This window comes from Gorilla gorilla, chromosome 11, assembly GCF_029281585.2.
Source record: "Gorilla gorilla gorilla isolate KB3781 chromosome 11, NHGRI_mGorGor1-v2.1_pri, whole genome shotgun sequence".
In the NCBI taxonomy this organism is placed as follows: Eukaryota; Metazoa; Chordata; class Mammalia; order Primates; family Hominidae; genus Gorilla; species Gorilla gorilla.
In genome coordinates this window covers 39,077,395-39,092,093 of record NC_073235.2, presented here as the reverse complement: position 1 = coordinate 39,092,093, position 14,699 = coordinate 39,077,395, and the positions used below count along the sequence as shown (strand labels likewise).

The 14,699-nt window shown below is 38.8% G+C and overlaps 1 long non-coding RNA gene across 1 annotated transcript; it reads right to left on the bottom strand.

Moving 5' to 3' along the window:
- Window positions 1-4,435: 4,435 nt before the first annotated feature.
- LOC129532062 (uncharacterized) lies at window positions 4,436-13,236 on the bottom strand. The gene is made up of 3 exons (XR_008677658.1): window positions 13,105-13,236; window positions 12,040-12,150; window positions 4,436-4,730 (listed from the first exon to the last, which is right to left on the bottom strand). It is a non-coding gene; the product is annotated as an uncharacterized lncRNA (long non-coding RNA).
- Between the last annotated feature and the right edge of the window lie 1,463 nt (window positions 13,237-14,699).

The following is a 14,699-nucleotide window of genomic DNA, read 5'->3' as shown; positions in this document are numbered from 1 at the left end:
TTCTCCAGCAGCTGAGGGCTGTTGGCAGCTGTGGGTGCAGAGAGCCAGCAAATTGAGTCCATAGAAACTGTGGTACAACACATTTCCTACTGAAAGGACAAGCTTCCCATCAATTCAATTCCACTTAAAGCTCGCTAGTTATCACATGTTTCTGTGTCTTCAAAATCTTCATCAGCTCCAAATTTAATTTATTGGAAGCAGCATCTGAAAATCTGATATAACCTAGTCTTCATGCTAGATTAGAGGACAAAATCTTTCTCTAATCTATTCCCAGGACAAAATTATTATCTTTAAAACATTGCCTTAAAAGAATAAGGCTGTTGTCTTCAAACACTTGGGGAGGTAATTAGCTCTCCAAAAAACTCAAATAAATGCATAGCACATAAGTGTCCCGTCCCAAAAATAGGTCATAGAAACATGGATATCCAGACAAATTAGCTGAAAACTCAAAGCAGAAAAAGAAGATTTCTACCCAAGCCACCCACTCAGAGGTGGTAGCATAGACATGCTATGCTTCCCCTAACAAGCTTACACACTATTTAACAGATATGCAAAACACACAGCAGAACTTGACGAAGTTCAAGAGCTCTCAGCCCAGCTCTGCCTGGCATCAGATCAGCCTCCCTGTCTTTATATCATGCCAACCACTTTGTGGTCCAAAGGGTAGGGCTTTTGCAGTGTCAGAGACTCCAAAAAGCTGGAATTCAGTTATAATGCATTTGTATCTGCTGGAGCAGACACCAGTACAGGGCCAAAGGCTCCTCCTGCAATCAGCTCTCAGCTTCCCTTTCCTGGGCATCACAGCATCAGCATCAATGGGTTGAGTAGAAAGTGGCGTCAAGCTCTGTGACCCACCTCCCATCCCCTTATGCATGTCTTATTAGTAGGTGCTAAAAGCAGAATCAGTCTAACCTTAAATTGAGTGGGTTTGTGTGTATTTGTATATAGTTATATGAATGTGTAAAACTGATTTGTGTGTAAACACAGGTAAGAGTTATGACTATGCACATCAATAGGCAAAGGTTTTAGGACATGTGAGAAGGGGATCAGTGTAAGAATCTATATATATTACTCAGTTAAACTTCAAGCTGGAGAAGTCAGCCAATGTGCATAAAAATAAAAACGAGCTTCTGAATCGTGCTTTGTACCAGGAATGCTAGATGCTCTTCAAGCATGTCTTCAACCTTCGCAACAAATCTGTAGAGAAGGTACTTAATAGATAAGGAAACTGAAGCTCAAAAAATCTAAATATATCATCTAGGTTCACCCAGCTATTATGTGTCAGAGCTGAGGTTCAAACCCATGCTTATTTACGTTCAACATTGTTTCCACTACACCATGCTTTCTTCATGTTTACTCCCCATAAGGTATTTCAAGCAAAGTGCAGCTTACAAAGTCAGTCAGAAGAGTTACAATCAAAAGCTGGTGTTTTCTGGAATTTATGCCTGTGCCAAATACTTGTCTGCCTTTTGATAAAAATAAACAATTGATTATATGTTATTATGCAGGTAAGATATAATATTCAAAGCTGAATATCCAAAGTATCAATATTGGGAGATTCACTTGAGTGAAACTAGAGGGTTTTACGGTTATGAGTTTAGCCAGCAGTTCCACTTTTCCTAAAGTATGATGAAATAGCCAATAACATTGGGGCAAATAATAGAAAAACCCAAGGAAGGTTATCATCAATTTCATATATCCAGTTCACACAGGGATTGTTAATTCTACTTATTGAAGTAAAAAAGTGGTGCTTATTATGATTGAGACTTCATGTGAATTTTCTGTAATGGGCAGATAAACATCAAATTAAAATGCCCCAAACAAATACAATGGGCATGTGAATCTCAGCTGGTTTCTCTTAGACCAGCTTCTCATTAAACAGAAACGGGTCTCCTAGGAGCCTCCAGGTCAGGCTGTCTTGCTTGGGTTGTGACGACTATTTTGCTAACTCCATAAACAGTATTTCTCATCAGTGTTTGTACTTTTTAAAAATGTATTCTCTGTTTGGTGAATATTCTCTATGCAGTTCCTCCTCAAAAAACGAAAAGAATAATTGAATACTAAACCCTCCTACTGATAATCTCTATTGCTCCAAAGATAAAGTCTATCTTCCGAGGGCTTTTTTTTTTTTTTTTTGCAGTTTTATTTAAGAAATCAGTGTTTGGTTTTATTTGGTTTTGACTTAGTCTTAAAGTAGTACTATAATAGTGAATGTGCTTTTCAACCCACCTGTCCCTTCCTCAGAGAAATCCTGATTTTTCTCTCTAGGATGTCTAAACACCCAGGTTGACAACCACAGTCTTAATATTTCATTAACTCCAGAAATAGAAGAAAGTGTCTAATTTCAGCAGGATTGGTATATTTTCCCTCATTCTTGGTGGAAAGAAAAGTGCTTGAGAGAGAGGAGCTGGGACGGGAGCAGAAGGAGGCTGTACACCTCCCCTCAGAGGAGCAGTCCCTCTATAGAAGACCAAAAGCGGGCAGAGAATATTCAAACTTGCCCCTGTTTGCCAAGGAGACTGAGTAAATGTCCAGCTTAGCATGAAAGTGATAAAGCCCAAGTGGAGTCCACAGACTGCTCATCCTCATTCCATCTCCATGCTAGGGAAGCAGGCCAAGTCTTCATTTACGAGAGAAGGGATTTATGAGAGATCAACCAAAAAAAAAAGATAAAGAGAAATGATGACAAGGGTGAGAAGACTGACTTATGAGGGATAAGATGATAGAAGAGGAGAGGGAGGAAAAAAGAAGAGCAACCAATGGAGCCACCCAAGAAGTTTAGATCTTAGAGAATAGGAAGGATCACGATGACTCTTTTTGCATTAGTAACAATAACTACCATTTATCAGGCCCTTGCCATGTGAGATAGGGATGAATGGAAGAATATATAAATAGGTATGCAGCTATACACATATGTACATAGATGTCATGTAGTTTAATTCCAGTTAACTTAATCCTTATTTAGGAAGAGTCACTAAATAACTCTTGTTCCTAATAAAGTGCCAGAGAGTGGGTGCAACACTGCTCAGCACATTAACCATATTTACCGTCTAAGAGATAGAAAGCAACCTGTCTCGTTTGATGAGGAAGCCATAAAGTTTTAGGGAATGGGAAGTAAATCAAGGCTCACTGTAACTTCTGCCTCCTGGTTTCAAGCGATTCTCCTGCCTCAGCCTTCCAAGTAGCTGGGATTACAGGCACCTGCCACCTCGCCCAGCTAATTTCTGTATTTTTAGTAGAGATAGGGTTTCACCATGTTGGCCAGGCTGGTCCCAAACTCCTGAAATCAGGTGACCCACCTACCTCGGCCTCCCAAAGTGCTGGAATTACAGGCGTAAGCCACTGCGCCCAACCCAAAATAGATATTTCGATACCCATTGTCCCCCTGCAGAATCTGAAATTCTCATAGCTAATGACTTCTCCAAGGTAGCAGAACCAGAATTTAAACACAGTTTATCTGGCTCCAAATCCTATGCTGTTGATTACTATATCAAGAATATGTACACTTAGTTGCATATTTTCTTGTTTAAATTTGTCATCTTGAAATATGACACTGTTCCAACGATGTTACCATTCATGAAAATCCCCTAGGGACCCACTTTTGAAATTTCCATTCTAGCCTTGAGTACATTCTTTTTTTTTATTTTATTTTATATGAGCACTCATTTATTTAAACCAATTGGAATAAAATTTCTTAAGGGATTTTTTTTATTATTATACTTTAAGTTTTAGGGTACATGTGCACAATGTGCAGGTTAGTTACATATGTATACATGTGCCATGCTGGTGCACTGCACCCACTAACTCGTCATCTAGCATTAGGTATATCTCCCAAGGCTATCCCTCCCCACTTCCCCCACCCCACAACAGTCCCCAGAGTGTGATGTTCCCCTTCCTGTGTCCATATGTTCTCATTGTTTGATTCCCACCTAGAGTACATTCTTGATTATCTTCAATAATGACAGAGCCTTGTGCTTTCAGAGCGGAGCTTACTTAGGGGACAGCCAGAAGTCACACAGAGCAAAACTGGTAAACACTGTAGGTGACACTGTTGGGTGATAATCATTTAAGGTTTAAGAGAAAACAGCATGATTATTTTATGTGTTTTATTGACTGTCTCAGAGAAATTCCCAAAGGAGAATTGCTATCAGATTCTGAGCAAATGTCCCATTGCTGCAATAAAAAGGAACCTAAGATTGCGCCTTCAAACTTCAACATTGAACTGGTATAGTTAAAATACTATGCTTGTGGCAATAAAGTCACACTTCATTCATCCTTCAAGGCAAATCAGTTTGAAGTTGTTTTAACTACTGCTGAATGGAACATTCTATAAAAAGAAATCAAAAAACTGAGTGAAAACCTAATAGTCTTTGATGTTAATTCTGTTAGGTCACCTAGTGCCCTAACTTCTTGCTGAAAAGTCCAGAGAGAAACGATAATGACCTTGGGACATCATTGCCCTTAATCTGCAAACTTCTGATCATTGTGAGCACCATTATGGATGATAAGACATTTGGGACAGAATGTTCAGCCCATCTCCTGTGCTTAGACTGACTGACCTCTGACAATCTAACAGGGTTTTCTCTAATACATTTGAAGAATGGCATCATATTTGGGCTGGAGAGGTTCTTGTGCTGTTTATGGTCCATGTAGCAGGTGCTCTCCTCAAAATGGTTACTGTTTTTCTCAAAAGCTGCCAATTTTCATTACAGCAGTGTACTGGAGGAGGGCTGAAATGTCAGAGGAAAAGAAAATTACTGGGCAGCCCCCTTTTTCTCCCATTAGAATTTCAGCAAAGCAAGTGAGGCAAGGGCAGACAAGATAATGAAGGGGTTGCACAGGCATTTATTTCACTTTTATTTTTTCCTTTGAGAAAGTGTTAATAAAATTAGCAGCATTCCAATAACAGCAAGGATTATAAAAGATACATTTATCAACAATGTACAATTTTCCTACTGGAATGTATAATAAAACTTTTCAAATGCAAATCTCCTATCAATGAACGTACAAAGGGGCAAGATAAAAAGGAGGAAAATGACATGAAGCTAATTCTCTGTCATCTCTGAAAATTAGATGGATTAACATTGTTTAAAGTTAACTGATAAATCTCCCAAAACTTAATTTTAAACTTTCATTCAGTTTTCTCTCTGTCATGGCTTTAGCCAAAGCTTCTTACAAAAATATCATGCTAATTCCGCTGATTTTCAGGGATTGGGTCAAAATCAGCAATGCCTTCTCATTGCCTACCATACAAAGCCAAAAATCCTCTTATATCAAGTATTTTCCAACAATCAAAGCCCTTTGTAATCCAGTCCACACTGTCTCCCAAAGTCGCTTCTCCTGTTTGTTCATAGCACATCCCAGCTGAAAAAAAAATGATCCCTTGAAGGTCTATGATGCTCTCTTCTCTATCTTATTTATGTCTAACTCTTCTTCATCCTCCAAAGTCTTTACAACTAAGATGCAACCTCTCCTCAGCCTATGCATTAGGAAAAGCCTAATGCTTTTTCCTTCTAGGTTTCACCCACCTCCTACCCTTCTCACATAGTCTAGACCACCAAATCAGAACCTGATAACAAACCACCTTGGATCGATCACAACTTTTTCATGGATAGCACTTTCTAAGAAGAACAGCAAGTTTTCATTAAGCAGGGACTGCACTGGGCACAAACATGTGATCAGCATTTGTTGATAGAATGATGGATTCTGTAGTCAAATTCCTCCTTCTGAGGAGGAACAAACAAATCACAAGACAGGAAGGAAGGAAGGAAGGAAGGAAGACTAGAAACTCCATAAACTGGAAAATCAATGTTTAAAGTACTAAGAGTTTACTAGATATATAAGAAAAAATACAGATAACCAATGTACTTTATATTAAAAATGTTTTTGAAAAGTGTGACAATTTGTTAAAGGTTGATTCAGCAAGTCTTAATTTAAAGGGTACTTCCAGAAAAAGTAAATATAAAAACATAAAATGTTTCCCCAAATCAAATACTAAAACTGTAAATATGCTAAAGAATTTCTCCCCAAAATCATTCTAAACTCAAAAGAGTAAACTAAAATCATTATTGAGATATTCAGACATGCTGATGATGTTGCTCGCCCCTGCTGCAATCAATGAAAACACTGAAGTCTTCCAGGAACATCATGAGCACCGTTTTCACACAACCATTTGAAGTCTCCATCTGTCTTTCTACAGGCAAAAGCTGCATGTGCCTTTCATGACAAACCCACGGAGATGTTGCCTTTGGCAAGAATGATGCCAAAGTTTCTACCAAACCAAAATAATAATTCCTTGAAAATGCCAAGTAGCAGGTTAGAAAGTTGAACTGGTGCTAATCTGGAGATGCCAAAATCCATGATATTTTGTGTAATGAAACAGTGTCCATCTTGCTGAAGTAAACCCCATGAGTGCAGCACCGTTTCTCACCTCGTCACATTCACGGCAGCAAAGTTTCATAAACACAAGGGCTGAGATTCAGCCCACAGCAAGTCCCCAAGAGTGATTCTATAACTGTAACATGTGGCATGTCAGCCAACTTTTTCATCTTTTACTTAGAACTTTCTACTCAGCAATATTTCTGAGAGCAACTCTGACTTGGGGTGGTTATAAATTTCAACATGTTACCAAGACACGCTTTTAGAAGATTAAGTACCAAAATAATACATGATGCATGTCTCTAACCCATTCCCATCCCACAAAATATCCTTGAAAGCATGTATGTATTTGTATGAAAGATCATAGAAATAGAGAAGACACAGGCTCTGAAAAATACTGAAAAAAAAGAGAAAAAATGTAGCACAGCATGGGAGATGACTACATTTCTGTTTCCATCTGAACACAAATGACCGCAAAAGAATTGGCACAGGATGACAAATTAAAATCAAACTTACTCACCCAGAATGCAGATGTCACACCTAAGTTAAAAAAAAAAATCTGGAGACCAATTGTACTTCAGTTAGGGAGTCAAATTAGCATTGATCAGAACTACCTTCATATCCCTATGACTAGATAATGCCTCCACCGTCCATTTTGCTTTGTCAATTGGCCTCTTATACATGCAAAATACATTTATAGAAGGATGATCAATCATTTCTAAGATTCCTCTTGTGTGCAACAACTATTTACTGAGCAATTGATATATTTCAGGTCTTGTGAATGAGACAGACCCTATCGCTGCCCTCAGGGAGCCTATAACCCAACAAGCATAGAACCATCAATTAGAAGTGAGATTTGTGCTACTATAAAGTGCAGTATTTTATAAGGGCTTAAAGAAAGATATTCCAATGTAGACAACGGGATCGGGAAAGACTCCACTGAGGTAATTAAATCCAAGCTGAATTTTAAATGGAGTAGGAATTGGCTAACTGAAGGGGGGTGGGGATGAGAAAATGTTTCCAGCAGAAATAACTACATCTGCCAAGAAAAAAGGCAGGAAAGGACGGACTGTGGGGCAAATGGGGGCAAGATCAGGAGCAAGGACACTGAAGGGCTCTTGCAGTAAACCAGGAGAGAGAGTAATAGCTTGCACTAGGTGGATGGGAAGAAGAAAACAGATTCAAGCAATATTTAGGATGCAGAAACCATTGGTCTCTGTCATGGACTGGACGTGGAGAATAAGGGAGAGAGAGGAGCCAAGGTAGACTCAGAGGTTACTGGTTTGAGAATCTATGTTGGTGTCAGGGCCACATACCAGGAAATTTCAGGGCTGAGGGCTGGGTGAATAGAGGTTACAATACTGAACATCAGATTTAATGTCCTGAAAACAGGACATGTTTTTAGTTCACTTAGACCTAGAAATGAGTTCACAAAGAAATTTAGAAACTTCTCCATTGATCATAGACCTACATAATTTTAGACCAGTAAGGAATTATGCAGACTTTCAAAGTGAAATGGCAAGTCTATGGGAAGTGGCCACCCAGAATTTGAAGTTAGAATATTAGTTCTAACAATTTAACTGTTACTAGAATCATTAATATTTCTAGAAACAAGTGATTTATCCACTTATGTTCTGGGCACATGTTCCAAAGTTCTGTTAAAAATAGATTTCACACTGAATGCGAGTATTCTTGAGCAAACAAATCCATCAGTTGCTACAGAATTTATGTTAAGAGTTCAGAAACCAGAATTCTGCTTGTGGGAATGCCAGGGGTCTTTTGAATTTCTTCATTGAACAGGGACCCCTGGAGTTTTTATTGATTGGACAAGATCAAGCAGAAAGCTTTCATTTACCCCAACTGTCTACTTCCTTTGTCATATTCCTTAAAAGATAATTCACTTAATTATTTTAGCCCTGATAAGAAGTGTGTGGTAATAACATTTTTAAAATTGCCTATTCTTAAACAAGTCTTTCACAGAAAAATAATCAATTCCTGAAGCCCCTGGATCACACCTCACCTTCAGCTACAGCCTTTGCTCAGCACATGATTTTTTCTTTTCTTTTTAACGTCACAGGTTTCAACTCCAAAGAGCACTGCCAAATCTCTCTCTTCTCTATCATAATCTCCTCCTACTGCTTTGAATGAACATTTCCTCCTGGGGCCTATTATAAATAACACAAGAGAGCAGCTGGGAAAGAGAAATGGGCACTTTACAGGTGATTTGGAAATGCAGAGAAACACAAAAATTCTGGGCAGAGAGAGGTGCAGGCACAGAAGTGAGGTTAGGAAATATAGGACAGGGCTCACTATATATGGCCTTAATGTCCCTGTGATACATAATTTCTGGTAACAGAGTTTAATAAATCCAGACCAAATTGATAGGGGTGCAGCTCTCAACAGTGCCTTGGCCCAAAGGCCCCTCACCTGTGGGGTAAGGATGGGGAGGGGGCTGTGCTGCATTGCAATGTTGCAGCAAATATTTATGCACAGCAAAAGCCCAGGAAAATTCTATTTAATGGAATAAACAAAAGGATATTCCGGCCGGGCGCGGTGGCTCACGCCTGTAATCCCAGCACTTTGGGAGGCCGAGGCGGGCGGATCACGAGGTCAGGAGATCGAGACCATCCTGGCTAACACGGTGAAACCCCGTCTCTACTAAAACTACAAAAAATTAGCCGGGCGTGGTAGTGGGCGCCTGTAGTCCCAGCTACTAGGGAGGCTGAGGCAGGAGAATGGCGTGAACCCGGGAGGTGGAGCTTGCAGTGAGCCGAGATCGCGCCACTGCACTCCAGCCTGGGCGACAAAGCAAGACTCCATCTCAAAAAAAAAAAAAAAAGGATATTCCACCGTTACAAGCCGACCTGTTTATGTGCCTGAAATTAGTTCTTTGGAGGCAGGCCGCTCTCTTCTGCAAATATTCTGGGACTCCTATGGAAACAATATTTTTTTCTCTCTGCTATTAAGCACTCAGTTTTCAGAGGCAAGCAGAAGGGATATTGAGGTAATTTTTAAAATGCTCTTCATAAAGAGATTTAATTAACAACTGTTAGCCCACAAGTCAGTTATTTAACAATGAAACTGTCACTCAGCCCAATAAAGACCAAGGATGCCTGATTTCAGTCAATGCATAAGTGTTACATTGGCCAAAAAGGTTAAGGAGAGAAAGCTCTACTGTGCTTTGCCACAATTTTTGTCCATGTGACACACCTCTTCTTAGTCTGGGGTTAATGATGCTAATATAGAGACTGCGGTCCATTACACCATTTGAAGCCTTCATCTCAAAAGAGAAATTACTCAGGAAGCTAGAACAGAGGAAGTTGTCACTTGGTTTGTGTTCATCTGGGGGATTTAGAATCAAACCCTAAGTCTTGATTCTGGTGACAGAATCCTTGCCAAGCCTCCTTTGATAGCCTGTCCAGTGTCACAGGTCCTATGGCACCAAGGCCCTGCTTTTCCATTATCATTGACCTCACCTACCCCTTTCTGCTCCAGTGACTGGCATCTTGTCTGTTGTCTACCAGATAGTTGACGGAAATATGCAATAGACACAGTTAGAGAACATATTCATTTGACAGCTATTTATTGAATACCTTCTATGTACAGATTCTGTTGTGGACACTGTGAATATATCTAGAAAAAGTTATGGACTTGTATGCTCATGGGGAAAACAGATAACAAACAGATGTAAAGTACATTTCACGGCAAATAGGGAAATTTATTAAAATGGCACAAAAAGGAAGCAACATAACAGACACCCATATGGAAATATGATCCCCAAGTCCCCATAGGAATGTGCAGCCACTGGTGATACTGCCTATGATGGGAGAGGGTACAAGAAAGTGTAAAGTGGCTTCCTTTTTCATCCACAGGCTGCCCAGAGTGTCTATAGGCTTTAGCTGAAGCCTACATCCTCAACAGGTGCAAAAGGAACTACTTGTGTGGATTATGGGACAAAAGAAATAAAAATCAGTTTTCCTGGCCTAATATTCCTCAGCAGACCCTAGCCTTAGGCCTGATTGGAATTCCCCCTAAGTCAGGGGAATTTCCTAATGCCTTTTTCATGATCACCTTCAAGAGAAATGCAGGAAGAGGAAAGCAGGTGGCACTCTGTGAAGACATTTTTCACTGAATATTGTAATGACTATTTCATACTAGAAGCAACATTACTCTCATTAGGTTAGATCTTGAGTTTTAGATTTGGTTTCAAAGATACAAGGAATCAGAGAAAATGTAGATGAATCAATGAGACCCAGATAGAAATAGGTTTTGATTTCTAGTATTGGTTAAATGCTTTCCTAAATAAGATAAATTAGCAAACACAATAATGAGATAGCCATTCTTCTGTCTTAAGAGAAAATAAGCTATGGAAAGAGTTTATTATTGTATCTGAGAAGGGGTGGACCACTCATAGTTTAAGGACAGGTGTCATGGATAAACTCATCATAGAGGAAGCTTATTGAGGACCTCAACATGGTGACAGTAGTTAACAATACTGTACTGTAGATTTGAAATCTGCTAAGAGGGTACATCCTAATAAGAAAGTATATCACCAAAAAAGGTACTATGAAGATATGTTAATTAGCTTAATTGTGGTAAACATTTCACAATGTATAACAAAACATCATGTTGTACACCTTAAAACATATAATTTTTAATAATACCTCAATAAAGGTGAAAAAAATTAAAAAGAATGCCTCTGGATATTTGGCTGAAGAGATATTTCAAAGTTACAGAAGATGCACTTGTAAGGGCTTTCCAATAACCAAACTGCCATATGACCCAGCAGCCTCCATTTCCTCTACAGAACACAGGTCTGATGCCTGTGGCACCATCCAGGCATGTGACTACGAGGCCGCTTTGAGAAGCCCTCACATCTACCAAGAGCATGTTGAATATTTCTTAGCTTGTTGTTAACAGTTTTACATGCTGTTGAAATTATATAGCTAAATATTATCTAAGCAGATAAAATGTGAGTGAAAAAAGAGATTTAATTATATGATAATTAAATACTTTGGAAAGATTCCCAAGTGTGTTTAATTAGGTGAGGGTAAAAGATTTGTAAAAGACTGGGGAAATGACCATACATATCTAGAAGGGTTCTACAGTCAAATTGCTTTACAAAGGTCTAGGTTTTCCTTGCATCTCAAGAGATAGAAACTGAGTGTTGTAGGCAATGTGTATGCAAGAGTATTGAATCCTCCCAAATCCGCCCCCATCCCATGAAAAAAGACCTTGACTTTATATCAAAAGGTTGGAAAAGGGGTATGCATTCACAGAATTTTATACTCAAATCAAATGGTGAGCTACGTGTGCACAATTTATTCAAATTCTTCTTTTTAATCAATCTTTAAAACAACTACCAGTCCTGTCACATCAGATAAGAAGGCTCTTATGCACCCACTCATACCTTACTCCCCAGAGCTCACCTGAGAAATTACTCAGGAAGCTAGAACAGAGGAAGTTGTCGGTTGGTTTGTGACAGAAAATGTAACAGAGGCCAGTGCTAGAGTTTCTCTTGCTTTCTGTTGGTTTTCATTTTTAATCTTTAAAAAAATATATATGCCATGTGCTTTTGAAGTTTCTGGGTCTATGTAGAATATTTATAGAAATACAGCACATAATTAAAATCAATAGCAACCAATAGGAATCATAAATTACCTGCCAAGCTCAGCAATTCACCTTCAGCAGGTCACTACACAGATTCAACACAGCCAAGCTCTCAAACAGTCAGTTAGGCAAACAGCGTGTGTAGGATCCGGAACCACGGTTCTGGTGTGATACACAGAGGAGATTAGACATGGTCCCTTTCTCTGCAGAGCTTACAGTTCAATAATCAAACTGGGGCCATCAAGTTGCATTTAGTTTTCTGTAATGACAGCAAATCAGGATTAAGGTGAAGAGGAAGGAGGAAACGAGCCAATTTTGTGCTTCCCTCCTTCAGTAATTCCATATTCACTGCCAAATGGATGTTGGAAAGTAGAGATCATGAGGGTGGAAATATTTTGTAGACTACCACTGTAGAAGAGTTTTTCTTAGATTCATAAAATGTTAAAACAGGAATGGGGATCTTAGTTAGAATACTGTCTCACTGCCTTGTTTTACAGATATGGAGACCAAAACACAAAGTCATTAAGTGAGGTAACCCTGCTTATTAGGAGCAGGGTTAGGAGCAGAAGTCAGATATATCCTACCTCTCTTTCTAGAATGCCGCACAGCACTGCTCTCCCTCTTTTTGGCTAACATTATTTAGCATGCTTCTTTTTTTACTTCATTTCATTACTCCAAAACTATCCAGAACACACTTTGATCAGAACCCCTAAAAGCTCATTTCTAAACAAAGTCAAAATTCCCAGATAAGTTCATTTAAAAATTGCAACTGGTTGAAGAAAAGTTTAACAAATTGAAGAAAATGTCAGCTTTGACAAAAATTTCATGCCAATTGTTTGGTTTCATATAGACAAAAGACTTACAGTTCTGAAAGAATTGTTGACTGAGCTATCTATCTTCAGAATGCACACACCCCATTTGCCTGGACAGAAGAATTACTCAGGTTTCTTTCACTCAGCATATACTCCCTCCCCTCATAAAAAAAGTAAACCTCACTGGAATTATTACAAGAACTTTTTGTAACTTTTTGTAGTGCTGGTGTCTGATTACTTCAGTGTAGCAACTATTTTGTTAATGCCTACGGTTTCCAATCCAAGGCACTATGTGAATACCCACCGAGTACCAGTTTAGTGTTGTGACATCAAGAAAAGGATCTGACACCTCATGAAGCTTGCGATCCAGTCCTAGAAACTGTACCCAAATCACAAACACAGATTGGATGGTGACAAGGGATACAATGGAGATAAGAATGACCTGGAAGCACAGAGAAAAAGATATGGGAGGAAATTTTGTAGATAAGATTATATTTGAGCTGGCCTTGAAAATGGGAGAAGATACTACCATAGAGATCAACCACCATGACTTTTTTTCTCTGCTCTTTACCCCCTGCACATCTCCTAACCCCTTGAAACTTGCATTCCATTCCTCACCTCTAAATTAAAACTGTTCTCAACAAATTCTCCAGTGACCTCCTAGTTGCCTGATTCAATTGTCATTTTTAGTCCTGACCCCAAATTATCTCTTTGGAAACCCTGTTGTTGATCTTGACCTTCTTGAAATTCTTCTCTGGTTTTCATCATCTGCTCTCTCCTGCTTCCCTCTCTCTGGAAGCTCCCTCTCAATCTCCTGGTCCTTGGTAACATCTTGCTCATTTTTTTTTTTTTTGGCACAATACAGTCTACCTAGATAATTTTACCACCTCCACAACTCCAATCCCTTACATTGACACTGAAAACATGCAGATTTAAATTTCTAGTTTCCTATCTCTTTTTAATTAACAAATCATAGTTGTATAAATTTATAGGCTAAAATGTGATGTTTTGATACATGTCTACAAGTGTGGCATGATTACATCAAGCTAGTTAGCTTATGCGTCTCCCCATTTACCTTTCATTTTTATGATGTGACTTTTGAAATTTGCCCTCTTAGTTATTTTGAAATTTATAATGCATTATTATTGACTATAGTCACCCTGCTGTGCAGCAGATCTCAAAACATATTCCTCTGATCTAGCTGAAACTTTGTACCCTTTGATCAACAACTCCCTTTGCCCTCCTTGCCCCTGGTAACCATTGCCCTACTCTTCACTTCTATGAGTTCAACTGTATTAGATTCTACTTATAAGTGAGATCATGCTGTATTTGTCTTTCTACGCCTGGCTTATTTCACTTAACATAATGTTCTCCAGATTCATCCATGTTGTAAAAAAAAAATGACAGAATTTCCCCCTTTTAAGGCTAAATAGCATTCCATTGTGTACAATGTATGTAAATGCATGTAATGTGTCTAAAATGTATAACATTTTCTTTATAGATTCATCCACTGATGGACACTTAGGTTGCTTCCATACCTCGGTAAATAATGCTGCAATAAACAGGGGAGTAGAGATATCCCTTCAACATATTGATTTCAGTTCCTTTGGATATATATCCAGAAGTGGGATTACTAAGTCATATAGTAATTCTCTTTTTAGTTTTGTGTGGAACCTGCATACCATTTTTCATTATGGTTGTACTGATTTACATTCCTACCAACAATGTATGGTCCCCTTTTCGCTGAATCCTGTCTGACATTTATTATCTTTCATTTTATTTAATAAAAGATATTCTAACAGGTGTGAGGTGATCTCTTATTGTGATTTTCATTAGAATTTCCGTAATGATTTCTGATGATGAGCCCTTTTCATGTACTGGTTGTCCATTTGTATGTTT